At 34.5% G+C, this 23,178-nt stretch overlaps 1 protein-coding gene across 15 annotated transcripts in view; it reads left to right on the top strand.

The window, feature by feature from the left end:
• Positions 1-23,178, top strand: part of TENM3 (teneurin transmembrane protein 3) — a 1,284,378-nt gene that overhangs the window by 45,817 nt on the left and 1,215,383 nt on the right. For all 15 annotated transcript variants that reach the window (XM_030947662.1, XM_030947654.1, XM_030947660.1 and 12 more), the window contains exon 2: positions 4,750-4,866. The gene's annotated coding sequence lies outside the window, so the exon portion shown is untranslated. The remainder of the gene's footprint in view (positions 1-4,749; positions 4,867-23,178) is intronic.

The following is a 23,178-nucleotide window of genomic DNA, read 5'->3' as shown; positions in this document are numbered from 1 at the left end:
ACTGTGCAAATAAGCTGTTAGAAAATGAAATAATATCTTTAATATTCTAAAAGGCAAAAAAAAGGATTGCAACAATAAATACAATTTTACAAAACTCTGAAAATTTATTACTCTGTAAATGATACATCTGTAACCAAATGAAATGTGTCTGAAGGTTTCCCTAATAAATAATTTTAAAATTGTAACAAATCATCAAAGTAGGTGTTTCTAAGAAATTATGCAAATTTAATTTTTTTAGCATTTTGCTAAAGTAAATAGCAATTATTCTCAAATTTTAAATGACCCAGTTTCTCGGATTTGACATCTGCTTTTTGTACAATGTGATCCATAACCTGTGTGTGTTTATTTCAGATAGCAATATCTATCTGCAAAGGAATTTGGCTTTCCATCTATTTTAAATATATAATAGCCATACTACATAGTTTATAGGGTACTGATGTTGGTCAGGCATGATCTGCTCAGGCAAGAAGTGGCTTCTACAAATATCTGGTCCACAACTTTTCTGGGGACACAGTTAAGGCTGACCAGCCTGTAGTTCCTTGGATCTTGCTTTTTGCTTGTCATAAAAAGAAGCATGACAGCAACTGCCTTCAAGTCTTCAGAAACATTTCAAAAAGGACAGGCAGTCTCACAGAGACACCTGCCAGCTCCATGAACACCTCTGGGGATGCCGTGTACATACAGGGCCATGAACTTACATAAGTCTAGGCAGGTTAAGTAAGTGATCCGCTCCTTTCGTCTCCTGCGGGTGCTGCTTCATGTCTGGAGAATCTCTTCAGAAGCTTAGGGACCCTGGAGGCTTAAGGAGAAGCCTTAGCACTGGCAAAAAAGCATGGAAAACCGCTGTTCTTTGTATATGGCTTGTGTCCAGACCTGCTGTCCCATGGGGCAGTGGCAGCCACCTCCGCTGCTGCCTCCCTGCCCCTGGTGTGCAGCTGCTCCCTGTGGCTTCACCCTGCTGCGCCCACCGAGGGCTCACTGCTGCTCCTGGCAAAGCCAGAGCCAGTACACCTTGTCCTGTCCCATACTGCCCTAACTACCCTTTCTCACTGCAAGACTTTTAGAATGTTGTAAAATTTTCTAGGCAGGTTGCGTTTTGTCATGAAAAAGGAAATAATAGAGTTTAAACAACTCCAGTCTTGAACAAAGAGTGTGTGAGGGTGTGTTCGGTGTTGGTATTTCCTTTTCTTTTCTTTTTTTAGGTTTTATTTATTTGTTTTATTTATTTATTTGATTTATTTATCTATGAGCTTTGTGACTGATGTTGAGTAGAAGCCAAGGCATGTGCTGCTGGAAGATAAGAAAAATAAGGCAAAAAGGGAGACTGGAATGAACAGATAATGTTCTGACACATTTGATAGATATTCCTTATCTGGGATGCTATTATCATGGAAGTAGTAGAATTACAGGGATGAACTGCTTTTCTTAGGGTCATTTTATATGTTAAGGGTGGGATATTACAGAGCTGAGAAGCAGAGAAAGTCTTATGAAAAAAATTAATCTAGTACTCAAAATGAGATACAGATGTTAACATAGTCTTCTCGCCAGGGATAGCTGATATTTCTCATTGCTTTCATATGCCAAAGGGACAACTATCCCAAGGCTTTGTGCAAGCAGCACATTTGTTTTAGACTTACTGTCCTTTTTTAAACTTTTCTTAGACAGTGGACTGTATTTTTTGTTGATAGTTCTCTAAAAGTATATGATGCCCACTATGGCTTGTGGAAAGTTGTCATCCCTAATTTCCATCCTAATATTAAAGAAAACAGATTAACCTTCTAGATCAGAAAGGATGAAATGTTGAGAAGAAGATGGCTGTAACTCAGCTGGAGTAGGAGAGAAGCTGAAAAATATGGGCAACAAAGGCATGTAAAATCATTTGCTGTAGTGAATGTGTAGTTCATTAATTTATTCAAGAGGAACAGCACCTTCCACCAGTTTCTGTGACAGCATAAAGGAACACCTGACAACTTGCTATTAAGTTCAGCTTGTTAGGAAAATCAGCTGAGGAATAGGCTATGTTGTGGAGGTCTTCATGCACATATGTACCCATTTGGTTAACTGAGAGCTCCCTGTGTATCTTTCCTGTTAGCTGGTACAGGTGAACCTGGGCAGATGAGACACTTGGTTTGAGTGGTCTTAGATTTATCTGGTTTTGTCTTCTGTGTTCTTTCCTGTAATTAAAATACTTTCTGTACTCTGATGTATATACTTCTTTATTTAAAGAGCTTCACCCAGCAATCTAATATAGATATCCCAAAACACAAATATCCATTTTGAAAATCTGTTGTATTTAGAAACATAACAGACTGCATTTTCATTTTTTAAACATACTCGGAAATTTAGAAAATCCCTTCTGTGTGTGAAAATTAGTGCAAGCTAAACAGTTAAAATGATTTTAAAAGAAATCTTCACTTAAATATCAAAGGAGCTGGTGGGACAAATCTATGTACAATTATGTAACACCTTAAAAATGAAACATAAACTATCTCACATTCTGTTAGCCTCTTTGTGTGTCTTTTTCAACCTAGCTGATTCTGTATAGAAAGCAGTGGAAGATTCAGAGGTCAGTATTGGAATCTCGGATGGGTGGTGTTAGAATCCAATGATTTTAGTAAATCAACTAATTTACTAAATCAAATTAATTACCAAAAAAATTACAAACTTCTCTTATAAAACTAAATACAAATTATCTAACTGTGAGGTAAAGCTCAGCTAGAAACAAAGAACTGTATTTTATTTGGGTCTTAGGTGCAAAGATTATTTCATTTATAAAGCCACAAGATATGCATAAAGGAATAAACAAATCTTTACATTATGTATAGTAGCATCATATTTGAGAACTTAAGGATGGTGAAATTTCAGAAGCTCAGAAAAGGACTGAAAGTAAGACCTGAAGAAATAGCCAAAGAATTGTGCATAATTGTTTTACCTGAATTTCCTTGAGGGACCTGAAATTATCAAACTGTTCTTTCTACACATCTGCAAGAGATACTGAGATTGAAAAGCACAGATTTCTCAGGAATAAGTCAGTCCTATTTTGTCTCTTCAAAAACTGCAGCAAACCTTAAGGGTTAGGAGATATTACTTTAATTTAGTAAACTGCAGTTTTGATAATTATACATGGCATTCTTTTAAGCAAGCCAGGGAACTGTGATCTAGATAAGATTAGACTAAAAGTATTATTCAAGTTTTTTGAGTTAAAAAAGATGTAATATTTAGTTGCAGTCACTCTTTTCCACAGTGACTGGGGTTGTGGAGGAGAAGTGTAAGTCTGTACTGTGTGTAATATTATTTATGATATTGTTGGTAGTTTTGGAAATAGAGTAGATGCTAATATTGCTGCTGTCCCAGGCTTAAAATAATCCAAATAAAAAGTAGAAATACTAGAAAATAATAGACATTCAGTTTGGTGAGAACAAGCAGAAGCACTAAGTAGGAATAATTAACAGCACAAATGGAAGATGGGGAATTCCCTGTAGCGCTTTAGGGAAGAATATGGGGACAGCATATTTACCATGCCATACTGTTACATGTGTGGCCAGTTCCAGATTTTTTACTTTCTTACACAAGTGTTTTCCTTCCTTTCAGCAGTAGCAGAACTCAAGCAAGATGTGCTAAAAAGCCCGGCAGACATATTCTGACAAATATGAAAACACTTCATTCCTCTATCACCCTTTATGAATTGGAGGCATGACAAACATTTCTGTTTACTGGGTTGATGGTCTATACCAAAGGCACAAGGGATAGAAACTGCTGAAACAAGATCCACTTGATCTCTACAGATCTTTAGGAGCATTTTGTGTAAGGATCCAGTAAAATAACCTGGAGGCTCAAGTTGTCTAAACAAAATGTACCTGGTAATTGACAGTTCATTAAATTTAATATTAAAGGCATCAAAAGAAGACTGAACCAAGTTTATTCAGCCTAAAAAACTGGGAATAATGGGGGTTGCAATATATAAAATTTTTGAGAAAGGAGATCAGCGTAAACTGATTTAGATATGACAAGAAGTAGGAGGGATTAATTTGCAGCAAAGCCTAGATGTAAAAGTAAGAGTGGTTATCTCCTGGTGTAGATTTTTTTTGGAGGGTGATGATTAAGCTTTGACTTCAGCTACTTAAAGGGAGTCGTACCAGCCCTTGTCAGTATTGGTTTGGATGTGAAGATACATCTGAACCCCACCCTCTTTAAGAAATACCAGAACAGGCTATCTTTAATGCCTTATTCCTGGCTCTTCTGCTTTCTGTAGAATTCTACCAACTATGTAAAGAAGAATCAAAAGGAAGAGAAGTTGCTTCTTCTGTTTTTACTGAAACACAAAAACTATGAGTTAACTCTACTCTTAAATAACTGTGACTGTTTACTTCATATATTCTGTATATTCCATTTGTTCTACATGCTGAATAGACCCGCGGTTGTGCTGTTCTGGACGGCTGGACCAGTTCCCTCTGTGGTCATTATGCTTCTCCTCTCAGGCTACCAGATGGCTGTTTAGGTGTAATGATGACATCTGTTTGATTCTACTTGGCAGTCTTGAGATTGTAGAACTCTGGAATCACTTGGGTACTACAAAATTAAATGAAGACAGAAGACAAAAGTTTAAATTTTATGCCATATTGATGAATAATCGTATGGACTTTGCCATAAATTGTTGTTGGACATATTCTCATTTTTTCATTTCTAATAATTTGGTTTATGTTATTTTCTATATTTAGTTGTACTGACTCTGTACTGGCTATTTCCTAGGTGCAGCTACAGCAAGATAGAAAATTGATCACAGGAACAGAACACACTCTGGATTTTCTTCTGATGTGCAGACTACAGTGACTGAAGTAGTGAATCCTTTTGCAACACCACCTTCCTGTAAGTAGGCTCAATCAATGGGAAACAGAATTTTGTTGGGTTTATGTGTAATTCAGTACTCTACAAGGAAAATGGCTAATTTCCTATTCCGCCAGAGAAACAGTTACAAATATTTATATGCACACATAGGAAGGAACAATGTGAAGGCTTAAAGCTTGTTCTGATGTTCCTCCACTGCCTTTTCTGAAATTCAGTTGAGGAAGGAAAATCATGAGTCACAGGCATTATTAGATAGCTTTTGGAAATGGTAACTCTGTATACTGTAGGAGATGAAATAATGAATTTGTATAGAAGAAAAGCAAGAAAATAGAATTGTAACATGAAGGGATTATAGGGATATCTGTATTTGTTCTTATCAGCTTCTTTCTGTGTCACTAAGATAACAAGTAGTCATAGTCTCTTCCAGCTAGAGATGCACAATATGAACACTAACAGCATAAACTTTGTCCATGGCTGCCCTTGGCTCTCTGCCTCTTAGTTATTGTCAAGGGACATAGAAATATTGTTCTGAGATGGTCAGAGTGACAGTCTAAGTATATGTTGCGACTAGTAAATTGAATATTTCTTAAATTGGATTTTATCGCTACTACAAGCTGAGATATAAATCTCTTTATTGTTATGGGAAGGAATGGATATTTTGAGATGTTTTGAATTAATGAAGCATTTGGGTTTATAAATTAAGGCCTTCTATTGACAACAGGTATTTGGATTGACATACCAGTTGTCTGGATTCAAGTTTAGAAGTTCCACATGCAAACCAATAACATTTTTGAATTATTGTGATTTATTAATTAAAAAAAAATTCTAAAAAATGTTCTATTGGCCTATTTGATAGACTGACGTTTTATATTGTTGAAATGTGTAGATATGGGAATTTTCCTAGATGATAAAAAGACATGGTGCTGATTAGGGATTGACATATCTGTATTCCTATGATATACCCAACTTCTTTTGGAGTTTGGCTCTGAAAGTTGGATGTTGATATAAACTGGAATATTCAGTGCAAAGGAACTAAAATAGGGATTCAAAATGATGAAATAAAAATTTTTACTGTATTGAGCATTTAACTTGTCATTGTCAAACATATCAGTGTCATTTTTGCACTCTGTTTTCTTTCATATCATAACATATTTGCATCTACTGAAACAGCTCTTGAATATTCAGTAGTATTGTATTGTTGTTTGGTTTGATTTTTCGCTTAAAGTTGACTTTTTTGCAGGGATCTAGGGAATGTAGCTTGCCATCTGTTGCTAAAATCTCTGTACATCTCTTCTGCATTGAATGGATAGCCTTTGTTGCCTGGTTTCATGATTTGGAAATAGGAAATGATGCTTCGAGATAAGGCAGTGCAAGGTTATATAGTGCTCATTTGTTTATCTGCACTCATTACATTTGAACCCTCTGTAAGGAGCAGTGTTTGATAAGGGAAAGGTCTCACTGTGGTGTTTCTGAAACTTCTACGGAAAAGAAAGGCTGAGCAGAGGAGAGGGAGTTGCAAACTGTCTGGTTATAGGGTAAGCTTAAACTGTAGTAGATGGAGTAAAAAATTGCAGCTATCTCTGTTATGGGAGAAACTTCTGTCAGAGCTCAGCACTTTCTCACATGCTAAAAACATTCAGCTGTAAGTTGTAGATATGTCAAAAACAAGGCATCATAAGGTTTCTCATACTTCATGGAAATTTGTGCTTCTAATGGACACTATGAACAGTTTGTAGACCCTTTCAGCTTGGATGTTCAAAACCAGAGGAATGCTGATATATCCATAAACATGGGGAGATGCAGTTGGGGGAGCTGAAATGCCTGGGTGCAGTCAAAGGAATGAAGTGTTTCCCTCTTGTTCTCAGATTTCTGTTTGGTGTTTTAGGTATGCTTGTATTGTTTCAGTGTGCTTTTAATGGCAGAGTTGTTTCTCAGTGCTAAGCATTTGTGTATAAAATAATTGAAGTTCATACAATAAACCATAGTTCAATTTACTTGAACATGTGAATTGGCTCATTTATGAGCCACTCTTGCATGACTAGTACAACAGTATTCCACATGATAATTTAGGAAGTGTACTGTAATTGGCATATAATAATATTGAAATAGTTTGCCCAATACATTGTATTTCTTGGACAAAAACGGATCAATTTTAATTTGTCAAATTCTATACTGTTTTTTCATGGAAGAGAAAGTATATTTATTAAAACAGCAGTGACTGTGAAGCCTAGTGTGGTAAAATTTGATAATTTCTTTTGTCAAAGAAGCAAATCATGAGATTAACTTGAGAGTAATTGTTAAATTTAAAGTGCAAGGTAGTGGGAACACAAAAAAAGCTTTATGATGAGTTTTTGTCAATCTGTATAATTTTTCAGTTAAGCAGTCATAAATCAAGGAATATTGTATTTTTTGAGGCTCATTAAAGAGACATTATACATTAGAATAGTGAGGCAGTCAGCATAATGAAATGATGAATACCTATAACTATCTGTATGTAAATGATGTGAGACAGATTTGGTGGTGCTACAGAGGAGAATAGCAATCTATTAGACAGATCCCTGTAGGTGCTACTTCTGGATACAACTGACAGATGTTAAATGTAAACCTCTTCAACAGCAAGCACTTATTAGCACTCAGTGGGGAAAAAATGGCAATATAGAATAAGACAAATAGCAGATAACGCCATTTAAATAACTTTGTTCTTATGAAGCTTTATTGCCACTATGTTATAGTCTGTAAGGTAGGAATTTTGTTTGGTTTTTATTGAGAAAGCCTAGGTAGGTAAGAGAACATTTTGGAATTTAGAAATTTGTAATTTGAAACACTTAAGAAAATTCACTCAGTGTTATGATAGAAAATCTATGTATGTGCCCTTTCATCAGCACACTTATTTTGAAAAGTTATTTAGTAAATATTTGTTGAATCATTATGTGATAAATGTCAGTACTGCATGTATTTTCTGACTCATCAGATTAGTTTTAATTGTTGTTTCCTTACTTTTTCTCCTCCCATGATAAAATAGGTAGGAGACAGTCTTGCAGATTCGTCGTTTTAAAGGAAAAAGACCAGAAGCAGTTAATGAAACATGGTTAGCAATAGCAAATACTTTTAGGACATCTTGCGATTTCATTTCCAGGCTATTTGTCTCAGTCCTAGCCTGAAATGCTACTCCTGGAAGTATAAAATATTAATCTGTGTGAGATTCACAATAATACAACTCTTCAACAGAGATCAGCATTAAAGTAGTTCAGGAAACTATCAAAACCACTTGATTTATTTCTAATCCTACTTTGTAATAGATTAGGTTAGGGATTTATATTTCTTTAAAGTATGAATCTAGCCACATGAATTGATTTTTCAAATTGTCAAAGCTTACTCTAAAGCTTTTTATTTTTTGAGATAGCCTGTCCTTAATGAATTTTTTTTGTAGCTGCCAGCCAAGCTGCTGCTTGAAAGAGTAGAGATTAAGCCAACACTAAGTGTGATGCAATTTCTACATGTTTAGATGGCCTTATGTCTTTTAGTATTATGAAATCTCTGAAACTGTGTGTGCTTTTTCCTTGTTATCTTTTGTCAGCTGTTTAACGCTACCTTGTGTTGCTTGCACTAAATCTTTTTGGAATTTAGTGTTTCACTGCACCACTGCAGATTTGTAATCCCCTTTCATGGTGTTAAATTATCGGCCACATATGCACTGTGTCTAACTCAGTGGACATATTTATTGTTCCCAGGCTACTGTGCTTGCTAATTTGTTTCTTTATTGCTTTGCCTTGAATTAGGGAATAATTTCCCTCTCTTTTCTGAGTTCTTAAAGGAATAGCTAAAGTTTATTCCCTTGTACTTTTTGTTCTTAGTTCTCACTGTCACAAATCTAGATTATTTTCTTCATGTAGATAATTATTGGTGTATGTTCACATCAAACATATCATTTTCGAGAATGTCAAATGTGAATATCATCTCAGTGGGGAAAGGAGAGTAAATACGTTTTATGAGAGAATTTAAGCAATGATCCATGACTGCAACAGACTTCTCATCTAGCCAGAATTTGGAAGTAAGGAGGAGTTCATAAGTCTAGGAAATGTGTTATGATCCTAGTAACCTATGTTCATTAAATGATGAAGGGCTTAAAATTATCACTGAACTTTATCTCCTTCTCTTTGCAACACAGTAGAGTTGCACACATTTATATTAGAAAGAAGAGCTTTCTGTTCATTTCCTGGTTTAAGCTTTGCTCCCTTTTCTTTGCTTCTTCTGTTTTCAGCTGTGTAATAATCTCTCTTATGTCAGATGCCACAAGCATTTTCAAAACTGTCTTGACTATCTCGTTGAGCCAATCTCTGAAACATTTTGAAAAAAGTGAAAACATCTAACGTGTACCTTCGCGTGACAGATAACAAAATTGGGCTGTGTGCTAGATCTCAAAAAAAACCCAAACAAAAAGACAACAATATGTGTTCTATAGAAAGTCTCCTAAAATTGTAACTGTTTGAACATTTTATACCTGAAAATAGAAGAACTGAACCAGCCTTTTTTAGTTCAACCCTTTAGAGCTTCCATGTTGTCAAACAAAGTAACTGAGATCAGAGGTTACTGCATCTGAAATTTAATTCTGTCTGCTTCTCTGAGTTTAGTTCTATATGATCCAGTATGTTTCTATATGATGGGTGTAAATCACTAGAAATAAGTCTTTTATAGTATTTCTGAAAGCTGCACTTATTTGATGAGTCAAGGCTTACAAGTTATTCACTAGTTTTAAGAATACATTAACATGCATGTATGATTGTAGACTTTATATAAATATAGCCCCTAAATATATGCAAAGTATACACAGTGCATGTAGTCTTGTAAATATAGACTGAATATGCAATGTATAAATTTTAATACATTTTTACTTTTAGGAAAACAACTACAGGTTAATAATGTACTGTATAATGTAATTGTTTCCAGTAGTTTGAAAAAATTGCTTTGAAATGTCTCACCAAACTTTTTTAATGAATAAGAAAGCATACTGAAATGTAAGTTTTTCATGGTCTTATTACTTCTGTTTAGACTAAAATAAATAAGAAATTTAGTACAATGACATCTATGTAAACTGCTGAAGAATGATGCATTTTTCATTACATGCTATGTCAAGTCACCAAAGAAAATCCATATAACTGAAAACTAATTTGAAAATACATGTGTACGTTATGTTGAGAGTTTTATTGCACTGTCATTGCATTTTAAAATCAATTTACCTCTCTTCTACTTCCCTGCTTCTACTTCAATTTGCTTCTAGTACTTCTACCAGAGTACTTGAATAATTTTTGACTAAGCTTAACATTAGGTATCACTTGTATTATTTCTTTATAATCAGTTAAATCTGAGTTGCAATCTACAAATAGAAGTATAATTTTAAATCTAATGCTTGAGTCAGTTGTATTTATCTGAATTTTTGACTTTACTAATTGCAAAAGGATTGAAATCGCTTGGATGTTGTTTCTCTTTTACTCAAAGAAATCCTTTTGTAGAATGTAATAAAGAAGTGCTATGATGCTTGTCCAGCTATTTCAGCTGTTTCTTTTTTAGAACTGAATAATATGTTTAAATGATATTGAATGATAGTTGTATGAGCTGAGTTCTGCTGTGTAAGCATTCCAGGGGAGTACAAAATTAAATATAAACCAGTCATGTAATAATATTTCATTAGTACCTATTTCAAGTAATCAAACAATTAAATTTGTGATGAATTCTAGGGGCAGTATTTTAAAACAAGTAATATTTTGGGTTAACTGAACATCTGTGAATGAGATGCTTGTGGATTTGTGAAACAAAAGTCAAAAGTATCTTAAAGAGTCCATTTCTTGAGGCTTGGTCTCTCCAGCTTTTACAAAAAAACATTTAGAATTTCACTTGTGAGAGAGCATTCTGACTGGACCAAAAAGACATTCTTCACAGCTGGTGTCAAAATAAAGAATGTTAGTGCTCATCTGGGAAAAGGAAAGCATATGTTTAGGCAACCTGTTACATCAGATAACTTTTTTTTTTTTTGTTTCTATTATTTATTGCTAAATTCCACAAATACAGAAAATAGAAATCTATGTATGGATAAGCTCACACATAATGTCTTTGTTGGGGGTTTAAAATCTAGTTTTTTGGGATAAAGTGAAAAAGCCCACAAATACATATTCAGCAAACGATCCCAGTCATGCCAATCTGTCCAGGTGAAGGGAGGCCTAAAATTTACACATCAGAACCACAGAATATTCTGAGTTGGGAGGAACCCTCAAGAATCATCTAGTCCAACTTTAAGTGAATGTGCCATATAGGGATCGAACCTGCAACCTTGTCATTATCAGCACTATGCTCTAGTTTTCCTTGAATAGAAAACTGAAAGCTATTCTTCAGTCCTTCCAAGATAAAAGCATGGTTTCATGGTAACAATGGAAGGAGACTCAATGATTGGTTGCTTCACTGATGCTTTTAAAATTTGACAGCCCAGCAGCAGGAGCCACTGCATGTTATCATTGCCTCACATTTGTCATTCTGTACTTTGTCTTTTTAACAGTGAGGACACAGTTTTAGAACTTCATTGCCAAGAGATGACAGTTAAGGCAAGACTATGGAAAAATATGCATATGGAAATGAGTGACAGTTTTATCTTAAGACTTTTCAAGATTTCAAGAATACCATGTATATATAAACAGTCTTAAAGGAGTCTTTTGTTTTTCGAGATGTGGAAGAAGTTTTAGCATAACAATTAAGTAGAGAGACATAAAGATTTATGAGTAGTACTGAAAATGGTGTGGACTAAGCAACTGGATTGCACATATTCTAGGTTTGTTCTTTAGCCATTGTAAAATGTTGACATATGTAACTGAGACTGAAGGTGACGAATTATGGGGAAGAGAAGAACTAAAATTGTAACTAAACGCAAGAAAACAGTAGAAAAGAATAAACAATAGGGAGAGTGTGACTTTGGACACCAGCAAAAAGGATGAAATGAAAGGGTGCTCGAAACAGAGAAAGATAATGAGAACTTTCTTTCCCATCTTAATTTTAGACACTGCCGTAACCTGAGGCAAACTGTTTGACATTGCAAAGCAGAAGCAATTATCTGTTTTACTGAAGCGATTTTCACCTGAAAGGAATGGAAATTAGGAAATGAAAAGATGAAAAAACTGGTGTAGGAATGCTGTACTAACGAGTGTGTATTTAATATCTAGTAAATCCAGATGGGATGCATCATTTGGTAGTAGCAAAGCAAACATAAATATATAGTTCTCTAAAAATGTCTTCAAATATAATTAAATATATAGATGTGTATATTTTGCATCCTTTTATATCTCTATACACATCCATTTTCATAGTTTTGTATGCACACATCATTAGTAACTGAGTTTTATTACCTACCTTCCTTTTCTGCTGAACTTTAATCAAGTTTTTCACTTCATGATTGCATTTTATCATTATATTTGAATGATAAACCTGCACAAGGTTTCCTTCATTCTTTTTCCATTGCAATGGAAGTGCTTGCACAGTAGCCCACAATACGTTGCATTTTCCCCCCTTATCAGCTGCACCACACCAAGCTATGTTTAATAAATACATAGTGTTTTAGTTTTTTGATATTAATTTGAGAGGTAGACAAGATGGAAAGAAAAGATAGATTTAAAAAATGATATTTTAATTTCTGAAAGGAATAATTTTTTTTCTACCTGTTGCAATGTGAAAGAGATTGCATAACCTCTCTGAGGAAAAGCGGTTTTAGATTCACAAGAGCCTGGAGTGAGTGTTTTACCTGATCTTGCTGATATGCATTTCATTTTAGTAGATACATTTCTATAGTATTTGACTGAAGAAAACAGGCTTCCCTCTTCTTGTGAGAGGATTTGATTCTATATTTAATGAACAGCACCTTTTCCTGATTTTCCTATTAATCTGTCTTTATCTCCACCCAAGTTTTCTTGCTTTTATCCTCCGATTCCCTCCCCGACCCCACTGCTGGGAGTGAGTGAGGGCTGTGTGGTACTTGATTGCTGGCTGGGGTTAAGCCAGGACAGGAGGGAAAGCCAGATAAAAGGACTAATACTTTCATAACTTATCTTAAAAGGGAACTTATTTTTTGGCTGAGTTGGAAACATATTGTGTAAAAGACACGAGACCATAATAAGCAATAACTTGAAGTTTGTAGAGTAAACAAATGTGCAAAAGCTGTTAAGACAATTGAATTTTACAGATGTTAAACTGGATAAGGTGTTTTCTTTAATGTGCTCTATATTGAACACTAACATAAATACATTTCATACTGAAAAATTTCATGCAGATAAATTTCATACTGTGCATAGGCATGTTTGTGTGTCTGTGTAGATTTAAAATTAACTTCTCCGTCTTGAGATTTATTTTGTGAGTAGGAAATAACAAAGTCATGCAAGAAAATAGTGAAGTAGGGAGTTGCATTACTGTTATTATAACAACACAAAGAATAGTTTGACCACACCAGCATCTGTATTTGTGTTGATTTCTAGAAGATAAAATAAAATTATTTGAAAGTTAATTAGGCAAAATCTCACATTAAGTAAAAGCATCTTTGTTGCTTTTTCTACATAAATGCCTGTCATCTTCATTAAACTTAGCTTCAGTCCCACAAACATGTAGAGATGTGGAGACTATGGATATTTTTATTTTGTTTTGGATCATAGCTGTTTTTTATAAGCTACTTTGATAGCTCTGACACTTTCCATCTTTTCAAGCATTATTTTCAGTTTATAACAGCAAGATGGAAGCTGTCATCTTATGTTAATGTTAGGATTTTTAATAAAGGAGCTAAGCAATCCCTTGGCTTAGTCCTGTATGTCTCTCTAGAAGGATAATTATCATATTCACATTACTTTCTTGTGACCTCAGTAAGGATGAACACACGCACACACATACTTGTATACACACACTGAGGTATGATAGTGTAAATATGAAGACATGTGCCTGTAGATACCATTTATGTTTTTAATTGAGAAGAGAAAGAACACATAAATACAAAATTCATGTTACATCTCCAGCTAATAATGAGATTACTCGTGAAATAATGTTTCTATTGTATTTGTTTTGTTGGTTTTTTTTTATTTTCCTACATTTTTTGACCAAATCTAATAAAAATGTAATCCTAATTTCATTAGGACCTGTTCACTTGAAAATGTAACTGCTTTACATGTACCTGATTACATAGCATTTTCTTAGAATTCAGTAGGACTGTTTTTTGAACAGCAATCCAATAACAGAGCTGTACAACATCTATCACACATCAGTTCATTAAGGGAGATACTGATACAATTGCCCACTCCATTTGCCTTAGCACACCCATAAAATTTTTATAAGTTCTGTTGCTCTACAATGGTGTGTTTAAAATTCCAGTCTATCTCACTTTCATTATTTTCTCTTGAGTATAACACTTGGAAAAATTGATCTTGAAGTCCCTGCCAAAATTTACCATTTATAGGCAGTGGTTTCTTAGTTATTTTTTTCGGCTCCCTTTGTCCTGCACTTTGAATTTTTGGTATTTTCCATAGTTTTGAACGATTTAGTCCAAAGCTATTCTTCTTTAGAAATAGAAAATATTAAATTGTTAAAATGCCTCCAATTGCTACATATTTTAAATTGTAACAGAAAATATCAAACAAATGCAGAATCTTTGAACAGTTACCAAATTTATTTAAATACAAAAAATTCACTGCAGTTGCACTGCAGAATTCTTTGGCTAGTGATGCCCTACCAGAATGTAGCTTTCTTTTCTGCTTGATGACTGTGTGGGCAGGAGAATGGACCAAATTAATTACTAAGATTCCCTCTAGGCCTATTTTCTATGATTCATTTTTCATGTTCTTTTCAGGCAATAATATAACTGTTACATTTTAGATTTTTGCAACTAAGTGGTACTTTCTGACTGTAAAAATGGTTGAATTTAATATAGATGGATCAAACATTTGCATTTTATTAGGGAATAAATGCTGTTGCAATGAAATTTACTTTATATTATATATATTATTACACAGGATATATGAATCAAATAAAAAATAACAGGAATTTCAAGGTCCTGTTAGACCTCTTAGAAACAGAAGTTTTTGTCTTAATGGTTTGGAAATGTTATAACCTGAAGAGTAATAGAATTAAAATGTTTATATGGGGTAAGCATGTACTAAGATCCTATGGCAGTGATTAATTCAAGGGTTTAACAATTGTATTCAAACACCACTTACTCAAGTATTTTCAAAAATTTCTTTTACTTTGAGATTTAATTGTGAGGATTTTACTAATAATAAGTGATAGCTGTTCATTTGTTGGCATTAATTATTAATCTGGTAACATAGATGCAACTTTTGAAAGTAGGAGATTGGAAGAACTATATATAATTTTAACTTACGTGTAATGAGTTTCTACTCCTTTAGCATAGTTAAAAGATTTCACATTTTTCTTCCTCATATTTTTGTCAAAATAAGTCAAACACAGCCTTGCCCACACTCAGAATTGTACTGAATGTTAACAGAAGAAATCTGAAAACCCAGTTTTCTAATGTAAAATTTCTAAAGTGTAGTCAAATAATACATAGATTTTATAATGTATTTTCCTGACATCTTAAGGATTCAGATTCATTTAAAATCCCACAGTGTGTGTGGAGTCGGAGTTTTACAAATTAATCGCCAGGCAGGACATTTTGGTATACAAGACCAAGAGTGTGATAATAGTAGTTGTTGGCCTATTGGTTTTTGTCTGCTTGCAGATCATAAAACTAAAATTGAATTGTATTTACCAGATTTACCTTTTTTTTAATGAGCTGAAATTTCTAGTTTGTTTTCTTTTTTGAGCTCTTCAAATACTTCCTTTCTATTTTCTTCCTAAAATTAAATTTTCTTTGAACAAAGAGTCTAAATTAAAAATAAAGAAATCCCTGGATGTCTTCATTTAAATGCTGAAAACAATTGATTGCTAAGAATAAGATACTTTGAGAATGAGATACTAAATGAATCAGATTACAAATGTTAGCAAAATATCATAAAATCAAATTTTTCATTATATTTTATAAAGCTAACCTTGAAGACACGATGGGCTGCAATATGTTATATTCTTTAAACTGACAGGGTTAAACCAAGGAGTCTACTCTTTGAAGAGCATTGGAAGTGCCTCAAGAATTAAGCAGGAAAAAAGAAAAAAAATTAAATGCTTGGTATAGACCAAAAAGTGTGTTCTTTTCAAAAACTTTCCTTGCAAGTACCTATATTGAAAGATTTGAATTTTCATATTTTTGCAAGCAACATGCATTAAAATATTTGTTTGGGACACAAGTCACTGCAGTCATGATGCACATTAGTTTGGTAGAATAGACAGTGGCTGGAAGAGGCAGTCCTAACTACTAGTTTATTGTAAGGAACCCAGATATTTCTAACTTCAAAATTGGGAACGTGATAGTTTTGAATCTGTATATTGATGGTTCACTGCTACCTGCAGAAGTTGTTAACAGTGTTAGATTTTTATAGACTTTCCTCTAACTGATACTTCATTTATGATGATGTGGTGCTTACAAGTGCTATGGCCTATCCATGATGATTCTCAATACAGCCAATAAGGGAAAACAAAATAAAGTGCGTTACCCTCCCTAAGAAATTTAACCTCCTTAAACCCTGCCCATCTTCTAAAGGGAGCTTCTGTCACCTGATTACTCAGACTCCATTTTCAAGTTTAAATATATGATATGTCTCCTTTTGTGACTAAGATCAGGTAACTCTCTCTTTAGGGAACTTCTTCCAGCACAATGGAGTCTTGTGATCTTCTCTGTGTGCCTGAGGAGGAAATGAAGGTTTAATGACAAGCAATTCCATCTTCAGGCTGTTCTTTATTATCTGTCACTTTCTTGTCACTTCATATTAAATGATGACAGTTTAGGTGCAGTGCTGTTACTCTATTTTTGAACAAGTTTCTCAGAGGGTATGTTTGATATTTGAATAATCAAAGAAAAGTTCTCCAGCACCTTTTTTCTTAGAGTTTGTGTGACTTTCATGTGAGGTGACCCAGTCTTCGATACTATGTTCGATCAAAAAACATCATTCTTTTGAACTTTTGAGATGAAAAAAAGAGGATTTTTTTCTTAGGTATTTATCTAATGTCTTAAGTAAACATTGGTTATGCTTCTTTACAAGCTGATAGAGCAGAGAAATAAAATGTAAGATGTTCATAACTTTTTATCTACACCATTTGGGGTTAATTAAATGAGAGGCAAAAGAGCAGAATTTTAGTATCTTAAAACCAGTCTTTTTATTCTGTGTATGCCATTTTAATCATGCAAAACACATTATAATTGCATATGATTTGTAGGTGCATAGGTAGTTTGTATAATTGGATGTCTGCCTGTTTTCCACAGGCAGGATGAGAAATATGATTTTAAAGTCTAGACACTGCTGCTTAAAAAGCAGACCCATAGTTGACCTCTCTGGGTATAAGTAACTGGGAAATTAGCTGCTAAAGGGTCTTTCAGATATGCTGGCTGGTCTACATGCATCTTCACTTTGCCTCGCTTGATCAGGGAGTTGACCTCTCACCTGGTCTTTAAAGAAATTGTGTCTAGGTTGTGGGAATCCATAAAATCAGAGGGTTTTGGGAATGCTGGAAAAGGCAGGTCTCAGAGATAGCACAACTATGATTAGAGCTAAGCATGAGATAGGTCAGCAGAAAAATTAAGTAGAAAAGTAAGGACAAATCAAACAATGGTCTGTGTATTAATGCTTGTCTAGAATAACTCTCTAAGTGCAGAAAAGTATATCTAGTGAGATATTAGGAAGTTCTAAGCTTAATAATGGAGCTCTGTACATTGCGTTTTATGGCTTACAAGCAGATATTGTATTAGAAATAAGCAAGTATTGTTTTAACCAGAGGTATGTGTGCTTGTAGCGATTGGATGGGAACTACTGTCGATGTGCTTTTGCTTTGTGTGATGGTCAAAAAACTTACTTTATAAGTTGTAATATTAAGTTCTTAGTCTGCTGCCTAGGATGTGAGCTGATGGCATCTTCCCATTGTCATAACCATGTAATGAGACTAATGATGCTGGAAAATAAAACAGCTCAAGGCACGTTCACAGCAGTCCCGTCCCGTTTGTGATTTGTACATAGCCCCCAGCTGGTGATACTTGGTTTCTTGTTTTTTTTCCTTAGAACTGCAAGATTTAGTATAAATACAGTTTTTCATGTGTATTTTTGTATTTCCTACCACTAAGAATCTGTAATCTTAAAATATTCCTAAGTATATGCTAGCATAACCTAGTGCCACATCATGCAGCTATTCAGTAAGTAGTACATGTGGCTAGGATGGAAACAGATGTTACTCCACTTGGAATGAACTTGGAATAACAATTCTCGTAATGTGGAGCCTTTAGGAGTGTACGGCAACATTCCTGTGGTTGACCATCAAAACTCCAGTGCATCTTTTGTAGGCAGAGGGAATTTTGCTGACAGTTTTCACGTTCTGGTTATGCACCTGCTGCCAACACTCGTCTCTCTGAACGTGGTAGTTTGCAGTGTTGGTTATAAGAATGATCAAGATTTATGAGGTCTTGGTAGTAACCACTCCCACTGCCCATGGAGCTGGAGGGCTTTCCTGCTTGTTCTCAGGAAGAATGCACTCTCCCTGATGCTTAGATTCAGAGTAAGATTTTATATTTCATGGTTGGGCATGTGGCAGTTATTCTTCACCTGGAAGACTGAGACTGCAATTCAGTCCCTTCTTTATTAGTCAAAGAATGTGTTTCTAATGTACTGTTAGTTAGCCCAGGGAGCTATATCCAGAAAATAGATGGATTAATTTCAAGAAATTAAATTCAAGGAAGTTTAAAGGAAGCTCAGATGTCTCAATAATACTTTTGCAGTATATGTGTGTGTATATATATATATATATATATATAAATGGTTTTAGTTAACTGAAATGATCATAAAATAGAAGAATTAACAATGCATTTTTATTGTAGTGCCATGAAAGTTGTTCAGAGATAATACTGAGCAAAACTTAATAAATACCATTTGGAAAGGAAAATACTATGGATACACTAAATGATTGTATTTTTTATTGGATAGAATAACAATACTTCGTGGAGAACATTGCAGGATTTTAAACCAAAAGTTAGTTGCTTAGAATAGATATATACATATATATAATATATATGCATTCATATCTAGAATTAGTATTTTGTATTTAGTATTTCCAATAAAAATGAGTTTTCTGGTGCACTGAAATGTTGAAATAGTAATCCAAAAGCATCAAGGAGAGATAAGTGCCCCTCAAAAATGTGAAACATGAAAATGGAGATCCTGAGTCAGTTGACACATTAATGCATCTATAAATAATGTACGTATACTGGATTATAAAGCTGTAGTATTGGAAATAGAGTTTATATTAAAAAAAACCTACATGATTACATGCAAAGCATACGTAAAATTTGGGTAATTATCCATATTTTTGCCTGTATTAATTACAATTCAGTAAAGAATTTATTTTGCCTTTTTTCCTTTTTTTTTTTACCAGAACTACATTTTATTTTGTAATGATTGATGAAGTTCTGGTTTAAAAGTAATTTTTTAAGATAGAAAATTCCTGTTGCTCCAAGGATAAACTGTAAATACTAATAATGAGATAATCCAAATCTTAGCCAGCTAATAGCCTGTTGCCATAATTGTTTAAAAAATAAATTATCCACTAATCTATTGTAAGGATCGGTGGATATTTATATTTGGTCTTAATTTCCTGAAGCTTGGTATAATTCAGAGTATTTTAATACTGTATTTTTAGTTGATCTGAGTAAAGTAGTTAAATCAGCATATCTCCTTATGTCATTTTACGTTTTTTTTTTTTTTAGTTCTAGCCAAATACTTGCTTTAGTCACATAGAAGTGTGTTACCTTTAGGTACCATGTTTCTCTGTTTTAGATACTTGTTGAGAATGGGTTGAGGTTGGGAGGGACATTTCGAGGTCTTCTGATCCAGCACCCCTGTTCAAGCAGAGGCTCGCAGAGCTGGCTGCCCAGGGCTGTGGCCGGATGCTTTTTGAATATCTCCAAGGATGGGAACTGTGGGCAGCCTATGTCTGTGCTTGATCACCCTCACAGTGTGGAAACGTTTGCTCTTGTTCAGAGGGACTCCCCTGTGTTTCATTTTTTACCCTATTTCTTTTTCTCCTGTCACTGAGCACCACTGAGGAGAGACTGTCCCCTTTGCACCCTCACTTCAGGTATTTATATACGTTGAGTCTTCTGACTCTTCTTTTGCTTTATACAGTGCTGTATATTCCAGAATATACTGGCAAATTTCCACTCACAAAGAACATGGGAAAGCTGTGTCAGTCTTTAATGTTGGATTGTTCTCAGCATTGTTAAATGCTTTCCTGGCTTTACACATTTCAGATTATTTCGCGTGTGATATTAAAATTGTGGGGTTTATGCTGAAATAATCAATGACAAGTATTAATTTTCTAAGTATAATTCATCATATCAGACTTCTAAATCACTCCTGTAATGTTCAAAGTCTTACTGTGTCTCTCTTGTCTTTAAAAGCTTGCTCAAATATATAGGAAGTGCATTTGAATTTAAAAGTGGATTGGCTAAAAATTGATTCCCAAACCTATTTCAACCTATCTAGGTAATTTAATTTTCTCATAAAAATTAATTTAAATTTAGTACATGAGTCAGGTGTTATTTGTGGTTCTGTTATTTTGGCTTTTCATTATGTCTTTATCACAGTGGCTCAAGAATTTAGATGCTTCAGAGACTGCTTAAAATTCTAATCTTGCTGCAGTCCTTTCAGACATTTGTCAAGGTCAAAATTCCATCCAAGCCAAGGTAATTTGGTCATGTCTGTGTGCTTAATAAATACCATATGACAATGAAGTAACTGACATCATTAGAAGTTGTGCTTGATTACCTGGTGCTGATGACCATCCTCAGTTTACAGCTGAGTGGGAAAGCAGCCATCAACAGGAAAGAAAGGGGTAATCTGAGCTCCTCAGTTTTGAGTTATAACAAAAAGGTCAAATGAATCTGTTTTTATAACCCTTCAAAAAGTATGTAACCCCAGAAATTTTAGCCTAATTTTTAAGGAAGTGAGGTTTAACAAATGCTCTTTCCATTCCATCTAATAATTTTTGAGCCTTTTCAAAAATCTGTCATAATGAAATAGATTTCTAAAAATTGTTATGTTCCCTTAGGTTTCAGAAAATTAATGGCTTAATAGAAAGGTTGGTCAGACATCTGAATCTGACATTCACCCCACCTACAGTCCAGTTTTACTTCAGCCCAAGCTGGTCTGTGCTTTTAGTGCTTTTCTCCAGCACACTTTCTAGTTTAATTTCATCCTAAAGGATTTGAATGCACCAAGACATTTCTGTCAAGGAAATAAGAGTGTAAGAATTAACTATGATAAGGAGACAAACCTCAAAAATGCACTCCCCATCAAAATTAAAATGCCAATGTGGATGCATGTTAAATGTTTTAAATTATTATGAGGCAATTTACTTGTGTGTATGGGATACCGAAGGCCTGGGGTATAGTGAGATGTGAGTCATAAGCAGTAAAAACAGATTCAGAGGTAGTGAAAAGATACAAAGTACTTTGTGCACAACCTGAAGGAAAGGACAGAGTACAAAGTGACAAGGAAAGGATGCTTGGAACACAGGACTGCATAGAGTAAGCTGTTCATAGGGCAGTGTCCCAAACCATTTTTAGTCTCTTTGGCCATGTCAGTCCTGCTTACCTCCTGCTATCCTGGATGGCCATGGGTTTACCTTTTATATATATTCCTTCTGTCTGTCAGTGTTTCATCTGTTATAGTCAGAGAGATGCCCCAATCTTCTTATTGCCATGAAGATTTAACTTGAATATGGCCTTTCTTTCTACTTACTGTGAACACTCTGTGGCAACTGCACACTAAAGAAGTAGTAATTCCAGATGGATGTTCTTTCCTGGTTTTAATTATAGAGTGTGTTTGAAAAACTTGCACATTTTATTTTGGAAAATACTGCTGAAATTGAGCTCTAGGCATTGTATTGATTCTGCCTGTAACATGCAGTAAATTAAAGTTGTCCTAGCTAACATTCTATAAGAAAGAAAGGAAAAGTATGCTTTTTAAAAATTAATAAGTGTTTTATGATGTTAATTACTTGTGTGTGTTCAAATTCTACTAATATTTAAGAGAATTGTATATACCTTCAGGCATTCCAAGGCAATGTCAAACATCAGCATTAGAAAAGTAGCAAATTTGTTATATTTTCCTATAAGTATGAAAATTGTCATACTGTCATCAAATGATTTCTAAATCTTTTGACCTCTCTGTCCTGCTTTTATGAACTCTAAATGTGGGAATGTGTGGTGGTCTATTTATGCAGATTCCCAGCTATGTTTTTTTGAAATAGAGGTACAAATGAGTACATGTACTCTCAGCTTTTGCGTGAGAAATCATTTCTAATATATCTTTTAAGTTTGTCAGATAAAGCCTGTGACTTTCCAAACCTGTAAATTTCTTGTCATTGTGGATTTAGGGATTACTGGAGGCATAACTTTGCTGATTTGTTGCTGGCAGTGACTATTGGTACAGAGTCAAGGAACAGGTTTTAGGATACATGAATACTCAGCAAATGCTTTGGTTTTGACCCAATATTTAATTATTGTCAAGATCCAACAATATAGTCCTGATCTTTTGCAGCCACAGTGACTTGTAGATCTCATTCTATCATGTCACATCACAAGGTGTTTTTTTAAACTGATATGATTCTCTTTCTTTTTTTCTTTCCCAAAAGAGTTGTGAGTACTTTTTGAAACACATTCAACACATTTTCCTGTTCATTTATTCATGCAAGTATGTTTCCATAGAGACAGTGCTGATTTCTGCTGCAGTTCTAGACAGTCATTTATCTGTAGATCAACAAGACAAATCCACTTTTCTGCATGTTGTGACAGTCCTAAGGCGATTAGTTCTCAGGCTATATCTAAAGTTTTTTTCCATGTTTGCATTTTCACATCCAGGCATAGTGTGCTTCTCCTTGAAGAAAAGCACAAAATTACTTGCATCTTATGGACTTAGACACATGATTTGGGTGCAGTTACACACAGATTAATGTTAAGGAATTCTGGAGTACATCTGGTGGATGATCTTGATCCCGTATTGGCATAGAGACCTGAGGGTGTACCATTTTCTTTCCCTTTCTTGATCTTTCCCTGACATCACAGTGAAAACAAACCTTCTGCAGGAGATGCCATCTTTGGACCAAGGTGGTGAAGTTTGCTGCAGACAGAACTTGGCCTGTGGCTGTAAGCGCATTGCTTAAGATTTT

The sequence above is a fragment of the Camarhynchus parvulus genome, chromosome 4 (genome assembly GCF_901933205.1).
Source record: "Camarhynchus parvulus chromosome 4, STF_HiC, whole genome shotgun sequence".
NCBI lineage: Eukaryota > Metazoa > Chordata > Aves > Passeriformes > Thraupidae > Camarhynchus > Camarhynchus parvulus.
The sequence above is the reverse complement of the archived record's forward strand: the minus strand, read 5'-3'. Positions and strand labels throughout refer to the sequence as shown.